Genomic DNA, 21,637 nt, shown 5'->3' on the forward strand with positions numbered 1-21,637 from the left:
AATTGTTAATAGTCTTTTCGTTGCTATAAATTGATAACAATTATACGTTTTTCTTATAGTAATAAAATGTATAGATATTTTTCATACGATGTGAAGTGTGAACAGTAAATAGTGACTGATGAAAATAATTATTATATAATTATTTGGTGGGGTAAAAAAATATCTCGCCCACAAGTTTAATTAACAGCCTCGAATTGTTCTGGTAAGACAAAGGGTACGTTATCATTTTTGCATCGATCGAATAGTATTTCTCTTTCAAAATATATAATGCAAGGAATGTAATTAAATTAATATTTGATTATATTTTAATCAAAAGGTACCTTTTTAATTTTAAATAATATAATTATATTATTAATGGAAAGAGAAATATATAAATATGAAAATTGAGGAATCCTACTCATCATCTCCCACTACATATTTGACATATTTTAATATTATTTTTTATTTTATTTTATTCTTATTAAACTAATTGAGTTGTTCTATTTATCATTCATACTCCACATATTTATATTTATCATTCATATATCACATATTTATTATATAAAAAAATTAAATAAATATAATATGTGATGTGTGGAAATAATAAGTAGAATTATTTTTACTAAAAACGTATCATGTGTTGATTTTGACCATAATAATAGTAGCTCTTGAAAAACTCCAATATATCGCCGTTTGCGTTGTTGAATGGAGTTGTTGGACAAAAATGACTTCTTGACATGAGAATAATATTATATTTGTAAAATCATCACTTATTTCAAGCGATTAAATTGATAAAAAGAAATAAATTTTATTATTTATTTTATATCTTAACACTTTCTTTTAATGAATTACTCAACACGTAAAATATTTAATTAAATAAAATAAAATGTAGAATTGAGATTCAAACTCAAGACTTCAATTTTAATATTATATTATATAAAATTATCATTTATTTTAAAAATTTAAACAGATAAAAATAATAAAATATTTTATTATTTATTTTATATATTAACAGCATAATCTTTAAAAAAAACATAGGTCGGTAACTAGTTCAATTCTCCAACATCTTGGCGCCGTAAGTCCAACTCATGTACGTAATTGTGAGTTCAACTACTAGAAAATCAGCCATGATAAGCACCTTTCATCGTGCGCGTCTCGTCGTGTTTAATCTTTAGGCTTCTCTGACATTCCCATTAATTTCTTAATTTCTGTGATTAATCCTGGAAGCCATACAAGTTTGGCTGAAGAGGCTCTACGGGATAAGTTGTTGCAAAACTTTAAACCTCAATTATAAGTACTTGTTCAATTGCTGTCATGTACAAATTAAACTAAGATTCTTGTCCTTAATATATAATGTTTTGGACGTGTTTTGCACGCACGACTGAGTCTCCTCGGACAACCAGTGGGTAGACTCCCTTATCTGGCCTACACAAACACAAATTCAAATGAGGCTCTAGGTGGTATGGGGACTATTGATGCCTAAATTAGTTTTTTTTAATGACATTGTCAATAGAATTTTTTGCGTAAGTCCGAATTACCTTGTGGTTAAATTTTATACAAGGTGTGAGGAGAGCAAATCGAATGTGTTGTCAGGAGGTAGTTCCATCACTTTCATATTCTGGCTCTTAGAAGCATTTAATGCAATGTGGCATATCAAAGAAGTGTAATTACTATGGCGTGAATTCTTGATTTTCACTTTAGCGATTTTTCGGCCAGCGTCAGCGACGTCCATGTACTTTTTCTCCCTTCAGGGTGTGGGTCACCGTTGCTTCTCCCGCATCCCTTCCAGTAGCCTCAATTTTATAACTAACACTTCAGTGACCTCTCGGACAGTGCCGACAATGCCCACTTTTTCCCTTAAGGTGTGGGTGCCGGTTGCTTTTCCCAAACTCCTTCCAGCAACCGCAGCTCATAAGTGCCTGAGGTATCTAACATATTTGTGTGTCAGGCCTTGTCAACTCTATCGGTACCTCATCATTTTCTCACACTAATTTTCCTCAATCTCCGTTTCTACCAGCTCGCGGGCCTTTTGGCCGGGTTGAATGGATTTCTTGGTTGCGGGATGGGCCTGTTATGGTCCGTTGGGTCGGAAGTTTAATTTTATCCCTTCCATATATATAATGTATTCAATCAGCACAAGATTGGGACAGTGCGACACATAGATGCGCTCATAAAGAGCAAGCTTTGAGACCGAACATAGGGGGAACCCAAACCGTAATGGACTTGGAGGAAAACAAAAAAGAAAACAGGCCGTCCGAATCTCACATTCAACAGAGTAAAGACCCTTTTTCGCCTAGAGGAAAACGGAAGGGGGGGACCTTTTTCATTTATTCTTGATCTGCCACCTCTAAATTCTGACATAATCAATCTCACTCTGTGGGGGTAGACAAAAAGGAAAGTAAGTAGAGTTTGGAATGCGAAATCATCAAATATCTTTAGCAGCTGAAGTAGATATTTTTTTTATATTTTTTCAATACTGAGTACATGGCTTTTTTACAAAGACCTAGACGAGATGTATTTAAATTTGAGAAATATTTTGATATAAAATGATTATATAAAAATAATATTATAAATTAATGTATCTTAATGTAGTCTATTAAATTATTATAAAATTATTTTTATTGTAATATAAATTTGACGACCATATAAAATGTAGTAACACTTTTTAAATTTTGTATAAATTATTTTTCAATATATATATATATTTGTAGTAGAGAGTTGTTTTGACACTTTTGCTTTAATGAGTACGGTATCATGTCACTCCTATAAATGCAAACGTGCGTACGCTTTTTCTTTGTAATTATTAATTAATGGTGAAATCCATCTATCCATTCCATTTCCCCACACTGATCAGTGATCACTCGCTTTAAATGTTTGCAGTACGTACTGAGTGGGATCTTCTGCTCCTCGGTACGTACACTCCTTGTATTTATTGTTTTCTTCCTATTTTTTTGTCATTTTCCTTATTAATGATCACCTCCTCTTTTCCGTTCCCACCAATCTGTCTGGATGGGAGTAGAGGCCTTATGTATTATACTGTATATGATATTATGCTGTTTCTTTGATGCATCAACAATAAGCATCGACATTTAGTTTTTCCTGCACGAATTGCCTTGTACGCTGCCCGTTGGGTGGAGCTAGATGCTTCCTACGAAAATAGTTTTGGGTCTATGGGTCATTCAAAACATACTGGCAGCTCTAGAAACAGATCGTCTTAACTGGGAGTACTTATAAGCACAGCTTATTGCATTAATTTTGGGTTTTGATGACCAGAAAAATCAATATATATCTCGAGTACTTGGTAGCTAATTTTATACAATCGAAACATGATCATCTGGCGTCTAATTGTCATGAAAGCAGGGTTGAACGGTTCACTCTATTCCGAATTTAGAACCCCTGCGCGCAACCCCCGTCTCCTGCACTACTACTCGGATTGTTCATGTGGAAATAAAACCAGCATATCTATGTTGTTTTGTTTGCCCTGAGACAAATGTCTCACCTTTAAAATCTTTATATATCCATAATCCAAACCGAATTCTCACTAATCTAAGCGGAACATGAGTACTTGGAATTAAAATATAGATCTGACTCTGGATTACGACCTTTCCTGACAATAATTAATGTTGGTATATATTATTTGTCTGATGATACAAAGAGGAAGTGGGTATCATGTGTGTGTCTTAGCTAAAATTGCGGCAATAACAGCAATATGCAGTAACTATATGAGAACGTGCAAGCAGTAAATGTACAACATGCTCCAAATAAAAGAAGGAATTTGGTGCACATGCAAACTTCATATAATATTATAGTACTTCGTTGAAAATTCTTGGGACCGTTCATATATAAGTACTAAGACACAACATTGGCACAAAAACTAGTGGAGCTAGCTAGAGAGATCTAGAGAAATGCAGATATGTTTGAATTCGGTTGTTAGCTTGTACTCCCCCTTGAGCAATTTCAATCCACTATCCAAAATCAATTGGGATTCTAGCTACGAAAGGAAGACTGTTTGAAATTATGTAGAACTTTAAGCTCTCCTTCTTGGATATGCCTTTTCAATTTGCTACATATAATCCAATGCAACCGAAACGATCATGTTTGATCATTAATATAATTAAACATGCTATAGGACTACTTCCTTCGGGATGAGTCATGGATTTTTTTTATCTTTTATTTTGGGTATTAAAACACACTTATCAAGTGCTTAATTTAATGCTGGGAATCCCAATTCTTAGGAAAAGAATGGAAAGAATGTCAACTGTAATTCACACTGTATTATTGGTAGTAGTGGGTTAAGATCCATATATATAATGTAAACTTAGGATAAGAAGAGAAGTGATTGGTGGTAAATACTAAATATTACTTTTAGTACTTGAGACATATTTCAATTAAGTGGTTGAGGAACCTTGATTCCTATGTTTCTGTAGATCATGAGTTAGAAATATCGAATTAGGAATAAGGAAATTAGCGTTAGCCATGCACCATTATTAATATTGGAGGAAATAGAGCTGCATGTCACGGGTTGTCAAACAAAACAAAAGAAAGCAACGCCAATAATATCCCACATATCATGCAGTCGATACGCGCGGTTCAGCATCAACGTACATACGTACGTGCATATCCTGCCAAACCAATGCGTACTTACCCTAATAATCAATCGGATGGGTCGTATTCTCATTGTTGCAATTCCAAAGCTAGCTAGGTATTGTTCAAGAATTGTCCAATATATTAATCACATCATAAAAGTCGTATATTTCGAATTCAACGACCTAGCTAGCTAAAAGCCCAACAAGTCAAAAACAACTGCCTTTAAGAGCCACATGATTTGACCATTTATTTTCGATAACCATGCTCTGAATATAGGTAAAACAAGCAATGGGAAACTCGATGTCCTGTTGATCGGTCCCTCTTTCTGTCTGACAATTTGGGCGGGTTAAAGTATCTGAGCTTTTTAATCTATTAGTAACAAATCAGTTTAGTCAAAACAGTACTTATAAACCAGGTCCAACATTCCCGAAATTGTGATTTTTTTTACTACTACTGATGAGTAATAACGGACAAAACTTGTTTAAGGTTTATGCTATTAATATTTCTTGGGATATTTTATTATTTTAAGATAATTTAATTAGAACATAGGGAGGCCACGAGTGTGTACTGTATAGCACAGTTTGGGCTGGTGATCTCTAGTAGATTATGGACTAAATAGAGCCCTTCTTTGTGAAAAGCTAAACGGGCCTAGAAAATGCATGCATGGGTAATAAACACAGTAAAAACGAACAAATCTATTCATTATTTTTTTTAATAATCTCCTCATCATCTCATGATATGAAATTAAATGATAAGTTTATAAGTAAAATATAATAAAAAAATTTTAATCATTTAATACCACATCATAAAATAATGAAAAAATAGATGATTAGTAATATCACTCCGTAAAAAAATAGTTGATCCAGTAGCTCTTGTTTGGCCATTAACATAAAACAATAAACTAAAGACTAAAACTCATATAGCAGCATAACAATGAGACTAGGATTTATATTGAAATCCCATCCCTATAGATTTTCCATATATAGCTCCAATCGGAAATTATATGAATCCATATATATATAAATATATATATTACATTCATGTGAGAAACAAAAATATGCTCTAATTGATCAGTGACAATGTTGGAGAAGAGAATTTGATATCGACGCTGATTTATATGTAGCATTAGAGGAAAGAACACGTTCTTTGCTTTCGTGGCTTCTTCTTTGGTTTTGGTGGCCTTAAAGCAACCTTTATTGCACTATCAAACATGGCCTTCATGTTTTGAAAAACCATAAGCGAGACATAATAGTTTATCAATAGCTTTGTAGGTTGAGGCATTTTACTTGAATTAAGGTCCTACCAAATGGCCTAATGTGTCCAATGATACATGATAGATGGGATAAGATTAGAAATCTGATTGATTTTCAAGAAATTTTGGTACCTGCTGAGTTTTGGAACTGCACTCTATATGTAGAACGACTGCACCAATCATTTTCTTCAGCTCCTCACCCTAATCATCATCAATCTCACTTTAATCCCACTGATATTTGAATGCAATATGTATATATAGTTGTAATGTGATTAACCATATTCCATCCCTGAATGACTTGCCTGAGCTGATGTTATTGGTGTTGCTCCAGGATGATCAACAAGAACAACTTATCTTCTTTTAAATCTGCCATTAGAAGTTGTCCCATATATAGAGGTACTTGATTTTAAGTCGAAGAAATTACATTGAAAATTTTGATGAACAATAGAAGGAAAGGAAAAATTGGGTTGAGGGAAAGTTTTGAAAGATTTTATTGTGTTTTCACTTGAAAGATCTGCATTCCAAGATGCACTACCTGGAGTCGAAGAGAAGTCATGAGAAGCTCATAAGGCCGCGGAGGCACAAATTGGGGGAATTTGACAAAAGTCTTAGAAAAACTTCATTGACTTTTTTTCAATTTATTGTGGATTCTCATTTGTTTAGGTATTAATTTTGCTTCAAAATTTGGGGAAAAATGATCAAATTGTCACAAATTCTACTCTTATATTGCTTAGATAATAATTTCAGGCTTGATCTCATCAATGCCTACCTGAAGAGAGTGACAAGGAGAAGAAGATCGAGTTGCTAGCATGTTTCATTCTTTTCTGACACGATTAACAAAATAAATATAATTTCAGCAGAGAAAGTTGTGCGTTAATAAACATTATATTAGTTGTAGAAGTTTTCATGCTTCTAGAAATGCTGAAAATGTAGTCAAATTATCATTAGATAAGCAGAACAGTGCGCAGCACCTTTAACAATTTGGGATTTTTCTCTTCAGTGTTGATGGCAACTTAGGGAACACCTCATGCTTGTAATGCTTCTAAAATTGGACTGTCTTACCTAGTTTGGTGCCCCCGAGTATGACTGTCACATTGGGTGCATAATGCTTTAGCTCAGGGATCCACTGCTAGACACGAATCCATATATCATTTGAATGTCTAGCAGATTGTTGATAACAACAATATTAGGAAATAAAATTTAATAAAAAGGGACTAAAACCATAAACCTTTTTAGAGATGTTCTCATAACCGGCCTTACTGATGAGGCCGAGAAGGCCAATAGAAACACATCGGCTCCTCTATAACTGAGAGGTCTTAGCCTATTGTAATCTTCATGTCCTGCAAATGCACAGATTCTACAGACTCTCTAAATTTGTGGAATCTCAATGTAATATATGCTAGAAAGACATGGAATCACCTGCAGTATCACATAGGCCAACATTCACAATACTACGATCAACCACCACATTGGCACTGAAGTTGTTGAATTGGAACATAATCCTACCAAGAAACAAGAACAAACAAAATAGACATCATGATTGTTGTACACAGATCATTATAATCGCTGGTTTCTAAAGTGAGCACCAGGAGGAAGAATCATACCGTTGGAAAGGTACTACTAGTATGGGAAATAAGCATGCATGTCTTTCCCACTGCCCCATCCCCTACAGTCACACACTTGAGAAATCTTAAGAAACTTTCCAGTATGAAAAGAAATAAAAGGGGGAGGCAGGAACTTAACTACCTACAAGCCCTATCACGTGCCCCACCCTGATTAAAACTCATCCAATTTAAATTGATTGCGTTTTTCCTTTAGGTGCAAGGCCAATGCCAGAGGGGTTAGCAAAGTAGGTTTGGTGCTAGTGTTGGTTGGTTTTTAAGTGTTGGAGAAGGGAGGGAAAGCATGATGAAGAAAAATGAATTGGTTAGTGGCTCTTCTTTTAAATTGCCTTCCAAGTGCAGGAGGTGTTCAACTTGAGTATAATGGGAGTCCAAGGTCAATTTCATAGAGATCAAGGCAATTCCAGTTTTGTTTGCAATTAATAGTCTTGGAATAAACAAAGTCAAGGAGGTGGAGTATTAGCTGAATGAAAATTCTTTAGAACCACAAGACAAGTTTAAGTAACAGGAATTGCTAGATTTAAAAATAAAACTTGCTACCCCTCTATAAATGCTTAATGAGAACAAGAAGTGGTATATTTTGAAACACTATGAAGTTTTTGGCCAAAATAGGTGAGAAACTAAGCTATATGCATGGACAAAGGAAGTCAAGTGAAGTTAAGTCTCTCAAAAAGAACTTTAAACAAGTACCTAGGCTATGGGTCCTCTTTGCACCAAGGGACTTCAATGGGGTTTCGGCATTTACAATGACCATCACATGCAATTTCAATCAAGAATAAAACATATGGAGTATATATATGAATTCAGTACTGATAAACAGTTTCTGAATAACCTCTCAGTTTTCATATCAACATTAGGCATTTATTAATCCGAACTTAGTGTTTGTGTCCCTTAAGCACCCACCGTGCCCAAAGTCAACAATGAGTCAAAAAGGAATTACAGATGAAACCCTAAACTCAATTTCTATGAAATTGATAGACATTCATAAGAGTTCAAATTAAAACCGAAAGAAATAACCAAAACCACCAAGCGAAACCCCACTGTGCAAAGGATTCCCTTAACCTAGGTCACTCAAAAATTACCCTTACATCAAGTATGAAAATAAATTGTTAAAATCCAAAAAGAGATGATTCATCACACCAGAAAATGAAAATGGATAAAGAAAATCCAGATTGGAAACGAAATCCTCTTTGAGTAATGTTTTTTAGCTTTGCCAGAAAAATCCTGCATGCCCTTTTCACACCCCATCACTCTCCTTTTAGCCTCTCCTCCTCCATCCTCTCCAATGATTCTACTGCACTCTCTCTCTAGGTTGTTACTCCCTCCAATTCCATGCGGTTATCTGAAGGGTGAAGTTTGCAATGTAGAGCAACAAGGGTTAGGGCACTCGAGAGGTTCTATTTTCCCATTTCTTCTAAGTGTCGGGTGAGAGTTAAGTGGCCGAGTGAATATTTCTCATGCATTTTTTTCCCATTTTGACCCTGTGATGCTTCTTATACAATGTAGGATATAAATGTGCATAAGTGACTTTTTAAGACCAAAAAAATCTTAGTTTTCATGCTCAATTTTCATATTATTTCCACTCAATCAGTTAGTTGGTTTACCAATATACAATGATGACTGAGATTAGGAATAGCCTAAAAAGAGTAAAAAATGTTATGATCTTAAAGTGTTCCGAAAAATGTTGGGGTGCACCAACGGTTAGAATTAGGGAATAAAACCAATTGTCCCAGTAGTAGGACCAAGTGTTATCATAGGCATTCCCCTTTTTATTGCTCGGCTTTGTGCTTCTCTAGGTCACTGACAATTACTTGTTTATTTTTTATTTCATGGAAAAACATCATTAATTCACTACAAGAAAAATGATCATTTGTAACAGATTATATGTAACAATAGTGACTATTAGCAACAAAAATAGACTCATTTTGACATAAAATAGTCATTTTCGTAAGAAATAACTAGTCACAATTGACCAATTTTCTTGTAGTGATATTCGTTCTAGATGAAATTACATCTATGACTTGAGGTATATTGGGAAATTCCTAAATTACAAGCCAACTATTTCATTCGAAGCTCCCTAGTACATAAATTTCTTTGTAACTGACATGATATTAACTGTTGTAAACTCTCTACAGACAAATTGTCTGAGATACAACATTTTGTCTAAAATAGAGTTTTCAAACTCCACACTCCAAAGAAGTTGAGGACATACACTCTACAGTCCAAGAGACAATTTTTTTATATTTACCTAAATACAAAAGGAAATAACAGAAAACAAAAAGATAGATGGGAAAATAACGTTTTACAGCTTGGATAACTGTAGATCTATCTTGTCAACCTTAAAGGAAATAAAATAAAACAAAAAAAATAACAAAAAACACTAAGCAAGGAGACTGTGGAGGTGCGTGTGGGACATGCGCCATGCTAGGAGTGTGGCAGGCAATCGAGTATGAAGAAATCAAAATCCCTGACCCAGAAACAATGCACACGGTTGCAACACAAGCTTCCAATATGATGACACATGGATGTCACATGCGAACTTTGACCCACGTGCGTAGCTTACACGCTGCTTTGTTTGACAAAACTCTTCAATCGTCTGAAGGATCGATGGTTTGAGAATCCTGTTGTGGGGTGCGTGGTGGTCATTGGGCTTCGAAAAACAACATATTGACTTTTCTCCATGCTTTGAACGGAAAATAGACAAAACGAAGGCAGAAAATACAACCTACACTAGTTTTGGTCTAACCAAATGGGAGGAAAGAGGGAGAAACTGAAGCTCCACCCCACCATTCTCTATTTTTTAAAATATCATTATTTTTAATAATTTATATATTCTTTTATTTTGTTTCTTTATTTTTGTGTCTTAACTCAATTTTGTGATTTTTTTCAGCATATATTCATTTTATAAATATTCAATTCTTCTATATATTTACACATATACATGATACACACTTACATATATATGTATTTATTTTATTAGTTGTTAGATTATATATACATATAAATATTTATATATAATATATAATTAATTTCGAAATGGTACATCCAAACATACCGGTATCGAAATATTTCGTTCCAGTACTTTAACCGAAATGGTTACCAAAATGGTATTCAAAACTTTGGTTGAAATCCCCACCCCCACATGGTGTGAAGCAGGGTGCGGAGAAGAGTCCCTCTGCCTGCATCATGCCGGTATCACCCTAATATTAATCAATTGATAATGCTAGATACAAATTACAATTTTAAGAAATGTAAATTTTATTTATTCCTTTTAAAAAAAAATGTAGTTTACTATTTTTTACTGCAAATTATAAAACTGTAAATATTATTTCTCTTAATTATCAGATAAACATGTAGACCTATCAAACGAATGATATTGCGAAGATTAGTTAAATTTCCAATTAAGATTTCCTAGAGGGCAGCTATCAGAATCAGATGATACCGCCATAAACCCTTGCTTCCTTTTAGGATTTGCGTTGCAAGATTACTCGTTAATTTGCTAATGTATGCTTTACAGACAGACTTGATAGATTACTTTATTGGTGAAAGAGTAACCAAATTTGGGTTTAGATTGGGTTCAGTATAAGGCGTTCTAGTTTTAATAAAAGCCCAACTTGACTCCATGCTAGCTGCTTAAGGTTAGCCGAGAACAAGGTTTCAAATTTGAAGTTACGGAGGCTTGAAGTCATGGAAAATTGGGCCGAATACCCAAAGCTTTATAGGCAGACTTGAAAGATTGCTTTATTGGTGAAAGACTAACCAAATTTGGGTTTGAATTGGGTTCAACGCCCAACTTGACTCCATGCTAGCTGCTTAAGGTTAGCCGAGTATAAGTTTTCAAATTTGAAGTTACGGATGCCTGAATTCATAGAAAATTGGGCCGAATACCCTAAGTTTTACAGGCAGCCTTATTTTAATCTCCACCACCCACGAGGCTTCCACGAAGAAGATTGTTGGGAATAGAGCTTTTCCCACAAAAAGGATGCTTTTTGCCAGCAAAAGCATTCATGGAAAAACATGGTATTTCTTGTAGTGTGCATGGTGAAAGAGTAACCAAATTTGGGTTTGGATTGGGTCCAGTAAAATCCGGCGTTCTAGTTTTAATAAAAGCCCAACTTGACTCCATGCTAGCTGCTTAAGGTTAGCCGAGAACAAGCTTTCAAATTTGAAGTTACGGAGGCCTGAATTCATGAAAAAATTGGGCCGAATACCCAAAGACATGTCCATACAATATACATCATCAATTCGGATTCAAGTATTGCAATTTAATTGTAATTAGGCTTAGACTTATTATGTAATTGTCTCCTAACCCAACTAAAAGTCCATTAAATTTCAAACGCGCGTCTTGATATCCCTTAAAAACCAATGGCCACGATATGCCTGACAGCGTTACATGTGATTCGGGACTCTGTTGATCTATTTTAAAACCTAGCCACACAAGTTTACCCACCGCCTCCTCCTTACTGCAATTCGGATCTATCACGGTCTTCCTAATCTATAGTTTTCTTGCTCCTTGCGAAGGGCATTGTACGTATTGGCTAACCATGTCTATGCCAAGGGATAGAGCCGAGGAGCCTAGAACCAACAATTATCGCCATGCATGCGCTTCGTGCAGGCACCAAAGGAAGAAGTGCGACAACACCTGTCTTATGGCGCCGTACTTCCCAGCGCATATGGTCGAGAATTTCCAAACGGTTCAGAGAATTTTTGGTGTTGGCAACGTGTCGAAGATTCTCATGAATCTTGATGTGCAGCACAGGGAACAGGCTGCTGAGTCCATCAAATGGGAAGCCTCGATATGGAGGCAGGACCCTGTTCATGGACCTTTGGGGAAATACCGGCAACTAGAACGTGAACTTCGGGTTCTTAGGAAGCAACTGATCACCCAACAAAAGATTTTGAACCAATGGAGTAGTAATAGTAGCAACCAAAGTGAAGTTGGAATGATGTTACCCAATTCTGAGGGTGGTTTAAATTCTGGTTTAACCTGTTCTTTACAAGGAGAACAAGAGATTGAAAGCCAAGGAGTAGTATCTTGCACTGGAATTCCTTATAATACTGAAGGTGGCCTTTTTGCATTCCCAACAGTCCCAGCGCCATCTCATCAGCCATTGCCACTGTCAGGAAGCCATGGTGAAATTGCATTTTATAATGAAAAGCTTCTACAGGGACAAGATAGAGCAAGACAATTAGGAAGGAGTGAAGCAGTATGTCAGGATCATATGATTGTAGGAAACATGGGAAATGATGGAATAGGTTGTCTTGAAGCTATATTCACTCAAGGGGTAGGTAACTTTGGAACGGCTCAGCCTGCTGTTGGCCCCAGCATGCGACAAGGGCAACCTAGAAGAAACCAGGCAGGAAATCATATGGCAATGACTTACAGATCAGATAGGGGAGTGTCACCATTTGGTCTGACACCTCATCATCATATGAATCCTCCCTAAAGCAAAGATTTAGACTGCCTCAGCTATCAATGGAATTTGCAGAGCACAGACTTGAACTCAAATTTACATTGTGTAAAATTTTTGGGTCTGTTGTAGGGTACCTGACTAGGATCTCTTAGGTTTTTTTGTTCGAATTATAATATTATGAAATCAGAGCAAAATATATACAATGCATTACTAACTACTATAACTATATAGTATCATTTCAAACACTTTTTATGTTGTTTTTAATTTTTGCCTATACTTTTGATTGATTTGTTTATGATATACTGTTAATTTAATAACTTCATGATTATTAAAAACATATAATTTTTTCTCATGTCAATCCAATGAATCATGTTAAGGATGTGTTATGCACCCCATCGTGCTTCGTCGATCACCTAAGGCAGAGAAGCTTGATTGACCCAGAGTGCTAGGAAGTGACTATAATGCCTAAGTTAGTTTGAGCGGGTGGGTTTGGGTGTTGAGAAGTGTTGAAGAGAGTTGTGAATAGTAATAAAAAGTAGGTGAAAAGTAATAATAAAGTAATGAATAGTAATAAAAAGTAGGTAAAAAGTAATGAATAGTAATAAAAGTAGGTGAAAAGTAATAATAAAGTAATGAATAGTAGTGAGAAGAGTTGAGAAGTGTTGAAGATACTTCAACACCCAAACACACCTTGTAAATTTAAAAGTTAGCTAGGATTAGATGATTAAATGATAAGATTTATCTTATCATTATATTTCTAATTTTTTAATAAATATAAAATAATTATCGACTTTATCTTTAAACAATATTGAATTTATTTAGAAGTCTTAAAAGTTGTTTAGATAAGTTATTTATGTAAAATTCAAGCCCATTAAGATATGCACTTATCTAGAATATAAGTTAAACAGAAATTAGTTACTACAGTGCACGAGACAGATTCTATCCGTCAGCAGAATCATTTTAAAATTGGAACTATTTTCAAATTATTTATTTAAAAGATCCTATTGGTTAGCATCTATATAGATTCCAATCTATATACTCTCTAAAGCACTTTCTAGTGAATATTTTGACGAGAAAATTTCTTGACAAGTTTTTATATTTTTATCTCTTATTGAGTGTAATCGTGCTCCAAGTTTAGAGAATCTTTTATTGGATTTCAGCCACTGGAGTTCTAGGAGAAAAGACAATATTTAAAAATCGCCAAATATTCTGACTGCTACCGCATTAGAAGACAGACAAACGAGTCTATCTTAGCAAGTAAGAGAGTCAAGTTGCAAAGATTTTGTAGTTAAGAATTATTTGTAATTGATTTTTAAACAATAAATTTGACTTTCCTATATTTGACTGTACCATAAGGTTTTACTTTTAAAAAATTCTTTAAATGGTTTTTCTTCATAATCAATCGTTATGTTATACAAGATTGTTTATTTATTTAAAGTATTTGATTGGTTAAATAATTACAATATTGAAATTTAACTAATTTATTTTAAAAAAATTGATAGATAATTTCATAAATTTAGATATATTGGAAATCAGATTTAGGATAAAAATTAAAAAAGGAAGTCGAGTTGGGGAGAAAAAATTAATGGAGCTTTTATAGTTCCCTATGTATCCGGAGCATCAAGTCCTGCCTCAGAGTGGGGAACCATCGCATTCAATGCAGTGGCTCCTATCAAGGATAGGATCCCCGGTCGGAATGCCAAGCTGACACCCCTAGTCGGCACAATTAACGTGGCTCCATCTATCTCTATGCTAGATGGTGGGCGTGCGATAATCGAACCTTGGGCGTTGCCAACCATACTCTGGGCCTAGCCCAACTAAGGGGGCATATGTCCCTCCAAATCGAATGGACAATTCTTATCATGTGTTAATTTGTCAATCAGGAATGAATGGTATATTAAGTTTGGGTTTTTTCTTATTTGGCAAATTCTATGAAATGTGAAGTTGGCAGCTTCTTAATTTGGTTACTTCTTTGTTCGATCTTTTATTATTTTATTTTTTTCAAAATCAAACAAATTTGAATGTTAGAATTGGTTCGTCACTTCATGTGGTTCCAACAAACACTCCTTTAGAGTGGCTTTTTAACCTTTTAGGTCTTATCCTTCAAAGTGACTCTTTAAATTATTATTAACTGAGTAAGATTCATTGTTTTAAATACCGTACCGGTATCGGCCGATACGCCGGTATATGTTGTACCAGTCACTAGTTTGGTATAGGTATTATACATGTTTCGTACCATCCTAAATACCGGCCGGTATTTCAGCTTCTATTTTCTTTTTCATTTCTTCAAACTGAAAGCTCATTTTTTGACTCACAATTCAGACTAAATTATTTATAATTTATATATATATATATTTATATATAATTTATTCATATATAGACTATTATTAAATTTATTCATATATAGACTATTATTTTAGAATATAATATATATTTATATGTATAATTTATTCATATATCGACTATTCCAAAACGGTACGGATATCGAAATATATGTATTTATATAATTTATTCAGACTAGTCTATTTATAATTTATATATATGTATTTATATATAATTTATTCATATATAGACTATTATTTTAGAATATAATATATATTTATATATATAATTTATTCATATATCGATTATTCTGCAACGGTATAGATATTAAAATATTTTATTCAAATATCTTGATCAGTATGATATTTGATATGGTATTCAAAACTTTAGTAAGATTACTTAGGAGAGAGAAGAAAAGAAAAATGATCTTATAACGGGCCTTATATAATACATACTATCTATGCCATTGCATTGGGTTGGGCCGCTACACGACGACAAGAAATTAATTAGTGATCCAGTTACTGCCTTCGAAAATAACCTCCGCAGAGAGATATAATGATTCCTCCCAAAAGAACTTCATGAATAGATAATAAGATATTATATTTTTCGCATAAAAATGAGAAATCTTCGAATTAAGCATTATCTAGCCCTTTGTGACCCAGCTCATCTTGAATTTTTAAGCCTTGACAACGTTACAGCTTGCGTTGTAATATTGAGTAATATTATATAAAGTTGCAAACTATGTATACGTCGTATAATAATTTTAAAAAAGAATATAATTTATTATTAAAAAATTAATTTTCTTTTTATATAGGTCTCGTATATATTTAATTTTTTTCAAATAATTGTACAATACTTACATACTCATGATTGCAAGATCATTTTCCTGTAATACTAAGATATTTTATTTTGTTCGGTTCAATTTCATTAAGGAACAAAAAACATAACAAATAAAAAATTGATTTTTTTCAAAAAATAAATGTTGCTTTTTGTAACAATATTCGAAACATTTGCTCAATCATCACGTAAACAACTTATCTCTAGTGTTCACCAAATCTTTCAAGGTATGCCCTACAGAATATATAGCTCCAACTTGCTTTTCTTTCTCGATTATCAATTAAATTCAAAATTTGAACTAATTAAGGTTAATGATTTGCCTGAGTAGAGACTTAGAGAGGTTTTTTTTATAGTTAAATGAGATGAGATAAAATGATTAGATGAAAATTGAAAATTAAATAAAATATTATTATTATTTTTAAAATTTAAAAAAATTAAATTATTTATTATATTTTATATAGAAACTTAAAAAATTATAATAATTAAATGAAAGGAGAATATTTCTCAATCCAATTGGCGTGATCTAAATGTGTTAATGAAAACGTTTTCCCAAAAGTAAAGATGCATAAAAACGGCATTGATCGACTATGAAGTTGATTGGTTTGGATCACTTAAAATGCTTGCTTTTCTACTCGATTTCCATTCCAATTCTCCTCCTACGAATTATTATATTACCTGTCTGCGTTGCCTGTGTTTCCACCATACCTTCATTGTGTATTTTATCACTTTGATTTCCTTTTCCTTTTTAAGTGCTACGAGACATCAGCCCACTTACGTATACATCTTGGTACCAACCACTTATTTTGCTAATAGCATTTTTATTGGATTATACACATATAAATTCAATGAAAAACGTAGTTAATAGAACTTAAAAATACTCTAGATTAGATTATCTAACTTCAAAATTTTTAACTTTTAATTAAAGTAAAATTAAGGTTTAGAATCAAATTTGATTGTTACTATTTTACATCCAAATGAATAAAAAATAATATCTTTATACACTTTCTCTCCCTCTATTCTCCATCCACATTCTCATTTTTTCTCCTGTCTTATTTTTTCATATTATTTAATAAAAAATAATAATGTATTTCCATATAAACTCTTAATTTAGAAAAAAAAATTAATAGAAAAACTTTTTTAAAAAAATATTATTCAATTTTTAATATTTTATTATTATTTTAACTAATAGATTGATAATTCAATGTAAAAATAAGTTTTGTGTGAAATCGATAAATGTAAAATCATATCATATTATACAAATTTTAAATTTATATTGGGATAATCTAATAAAAATGCTCTTACCGGCCTAAAAGTTTTCCATTGCCAAATTTCTACCTAAGTTTCATATCATTTTTCATTTTTAAAAAAAAAGTCAAATCTATAACTTATTGAAAGAATTTATTTTTTAATAGTAAATTCTATTTTTTTAATAAAAATGCGTGAGGCTTATACTCTCTAATATAGTAATAATATATTTAATAATAATATTCTTGAATGGGTCCAAAAAATCTTTGAAAGTGTGTATGTATACTCTGCACTTGTACGAGAATGTTTATGATCAAAAGATAAATCATAACAAATCAACTATGTTCTTGGCCAAATAGACTTATGCTTCATGCAAGACAATTGGTCTGCATGCTACTAGTTTTCAGGTGGGCTCCTTCCCCTGTTTATACTTGGGCGCCCCTATTTGTATAGGTAATACACGAGCTTCTCATATTGAGTTTTCAATTCATAAAATGCAAAAGAAATTAGCATCATGGAAAGGGGCATTGCTTTCCAAAGGAGGTAGACTTATTTTATTGAAGTATGTATTGTCCAGTATTCCCATTCATCTCTTAGTAGTGCTGAACATGCCTCGCAACGTTCCTCACAAATTAAATCAGCATTTTTTTGTGCCAATTATAAAGTTCAACATCATCCTTTCATTTTTCGTCCATGCTCTTATGAATCTCATTTCTAAAAAACTTTAAAACCGTTAGTAAGGTTGGTTCTTAGAGGTGCGGGCTGGATCGTTAATGAATGCAAGATATTTTTTTGGTTTGAGAATTGATCCTCATTGGGTATTCTGGGAAAAAATTCGGATATTACTTATACCTTGTTAATTGTGGCAGATTTATATTCAAATACGGGAGAAAACTGGGAGAGAATTCAAGGGCTTGTTGGGAATTCTCTATGTCAAGAGCTTAAACTTCAAATCGTAGTTGGATCACTCGTACTTGTAAGACTTTGGATCACTTGCTTCTTTTGGGTGAACTTTCCGCTTCAGTTTGGGGCATTTTTTTAGTTAGTTTTGGGTCTGAAATGCTGGCCAAATCGTACTTGAGGTGAAAAAATATAACAATGGTTCTCCAAAACTCAGGCAGTATCCCAACTCAGTGTGGTGGTTGGTCTTCTTCCTTCTTTAATAGGCCTGGGCTCCGACTCCGACGGAGTCGGAATTGCCAATTCCGAACTCCGACTCTGACTGGAGTCGAAAACGGAGTTTCACTCCGACTCCGATACCTTATTCGGAGTTCGAACTCCGATCGGAGTTCCGATGGATTCCGAACGGAATCGGGCTCCGACATCCGCCCGATTCCGATTCCGATTCCGAGTTTTTTTTTTTTTTTTTTTGAAAAAAAATGATATATAGATATATAGATATATATATAATACATATTACATCTTTAAGAAAACTCTTATACAATTGTCCAAAACATTGATAATAGTTTAAATGCTATTCCGAACATCTTCCAAATTCCAATACCAAAATAAAAACATCTTCCAATACAGAGGTGCTCCAAAACATCTTTCAATATATCGTGGTTTGTCGTTGACTCGTTGGTGATACCTGAAATTAAAATAAAAAGTCACAATCAATAAAAAGAAAAAAAATGATTAAATAAAAATGATTCAGAAACAAATGATTATCATTTCTCACCAATATTTTTTAATCGCGAGTTTATCAACTTAGCCACACCCCAAGTATCAGTCATCGGCAAGTATGCTAGGATTCACAATTATATCTATGAAATCATAAAAAGTATAAGGTTAATAGATTTATGAAATCATAAAAAGAATTAAATAAATCAATTGAAATACTCAAACAAAGTTACCTGATTCAAGCTTATAACTATCAGCATCAAAGCCAATGGTATCTAGTCCAATGGGCGTATCACTCAACCAATTCTGTGTGCAAACGAGGGCCTCCACAGTTGACGGTGACAATGAACTCCGGTAAGAATCCAATACTCGACCTCCAGTGCTAAATGCTGACTCAGAGGCAACTGTAGTGATTGGAATGGCCATCACATCTCGGGCAATACGAGAAAGGATCTGATACTCGGTGGAATTAACCTTCCACCAAGTTAAAAGCTGAAATGACTCGCTAGGTGCCTCGACCTCTTCCATAAAATACCGTTCAATCTCAGAAGTACACTGCATAATATTCCTCGTTGCAACGAGCTGATGATACTGATTCACAATGTTATAACCTCGACGAGGTGGATTTAATGAGTCATCTGAGCTACGATCATCGAATAGAGGTGTCAGCCTCGAGTGTGAGGTGCCCGCTGCGGATGAAGGCTGACCACTATTGTTGTAGTGAGAATATAAGTCATCAAGATCCTTTTTAAGCCTTGTAATAAACCGTGCAGCCTTCACTGCCCCCATTGTGGAATTTGCCCAAAATTCTATCAAGGCCAACTTATATCGGGGGTCAAGGATCACAGCCACAAAAAGCAATCTATTTATTTTCTCAACATCCCCCCAATATTTATCATATTTGGCCTGCATCCTCATAGCCATACCAGATAATAATCCACATGAACCCGTACAACCTTCTTGCAAGTGGTAGTGAAGCTCTGAGAGCTCGCTGAAGAATAAGTTTGCAGTTGTATATGCGGATCCAGATATCCGCATAGTCATATCACAAAAAACTTGTAAAAATCTCACAAAATACCCCACACTAGTCCAGTCATGTGTGTCTGGCGCACCAAGCTCCTTTCCTGCAGGCTCCAGCAAAGCATACTTAAGTGCCCCATCCTCGACCTCCATCCGCTCGAATGCTCTTTGGTACTTTTGTACCACATCCAACATAAGGTATGTTGAGTTCCATCGAGTCGGAACATCCAAACACAATGTCTTAGAACATTAAATTCCAAGCTGGCTTGCTATTTTCTTGAACTTTGACAGCCTTTGAGGGGAAGCCCTCACATACCGCACAATGTTGCGGACTCTGGTAATGGAATCATCAACCTCTTTTAACCCCTCACTGACAATAAGGTTGAGGATATGAGCACAACATCGAACATGAATAAATTCGTGGTTGCGGATGACATCAGCTTTCATACTCGTATTTCTCTTGAACCATTCAATTGCGGTGTCATTGGCACTGGCATTGTCAACTGCAATACATAAAACCTTTTGAATTCCCCAATCCTTCAAACAATCATCCATCAGTGCCCCAATTGATGCTCCCTTATGATCAATAATTTCTTTGAACCCAATAATCCGTTTCCTCAAATTCCATTCACTATCAATGTAGTGCGCTGTGATACACATGTAGGAAATGTTCTGTATGGAAGTCCATGTGTCAGTCGTAAATGACACTCTCTGGCTAGTGGTAGTGAACATCTTCTTCATCTCTGCCTTCTCTTTTGCATGCTTCTTCATACAATCCCGCATCACCGTATACCGTGATGGCAATGGAAATCATGGCTCAAGAGTCTTGACAAACTTTCGGAAGCCTCTTTTATCGACTGTGGTAAAAGGCATCTCATCTTCAATTATCATCTCTGCAAGCATATCCCTCACCAATTTCTCACTGTATTGAGGGATGACCATTTTCTTTATCTGTGTACCATCAGTGGCCGTAGAAGCTTCGTAACTAAGCTTGGTCTGATCAGTGGCTGCCTCTCCCTTCGACATTTTATATCGCTGGCAACCTTGGAGATGGGCTATTAAGATAGCGGTGCCGTGCTTCTTTGAATGACATTTGCAGAGTTGCCCACAGTGGTGGCATTGGGCCTGTGGGTTCTCAGGATTACCAGGAATCCTAGTAAAATGCTCCAATGTCCAAGACCTTTTTCTAGTATTTCGTGGTTGAGATGGAGTTGTAGATGGAGGTGGTAGATCCCCAATACCCATCTCCTCATCCTCATTAAACTCATCCTCCTGTTCTATGTCTACTGGCATTGGAAATCGGCTACTTGCATAAGAAGTAGCTGCTTTAGAAGTGGGTCTAGATCTCGGTGTCGGTGACGGGATTGTGGGGCTTGGATTCTCTTCTGACCTTCCACTAGGTGAAGCCTCCATATCTATAAAATAATGAAAATCACCATGTATCTTGTACCATTTTAAAAATAGTTATTTTCCCCCTTCGCCTTTAATAAAGTTCTCATGGTGCAATTTATAGAATAATGAAGGTTCACACTTTCTGTGGTGTGATAGGGCCCCATTTGGCAAATCGAGTTGGGATTCACATATTGATAGTTATGAGAATGAGTGAGAATGTTCCCAAGTTTGTTTCTCAAGCCATGTGGCTTGACAAAAAGTACTTGTAATGTTTCTTTCTATCAATGATATTGGTTTTATTAAGGATTTTCTTTGTTTTTTGTAGCAACTTTTAATTTTGGTTGGTA

At 34.5% G+C, this 21,637-nt stretch overlaps 1 pseudogene; it reads right to left on the reverse strand.

Moving 5' to 3' along the window:
* Window positions 1-5,691: 5,691 nt before the first annotated feature.
* Window positions 5,692-8,301, reverse strand: LOC122276013 (annotated as a pseudogene).
* Between the last annotated feature and the right edge of the window lie 13,336 nt (window positions 8,302-21,637).

The sequence above is a fragment of the Carya illinoinensis genome, chromosome 9, assembly GCF_018687715.1.
Source record: "Carya illinoinensis cultivar Pawnee chromosome 9, C.illinoinensisPawnee_v1, whole genome shotgun sequence".
Taxonomy (NCBI): domain Eukaryota; kingdom Viridiplantae; phylum Streptophyta; class Magnoliopsida; order Fagales; family Juglandaceae; genus Carya; species Carya illinoinensis.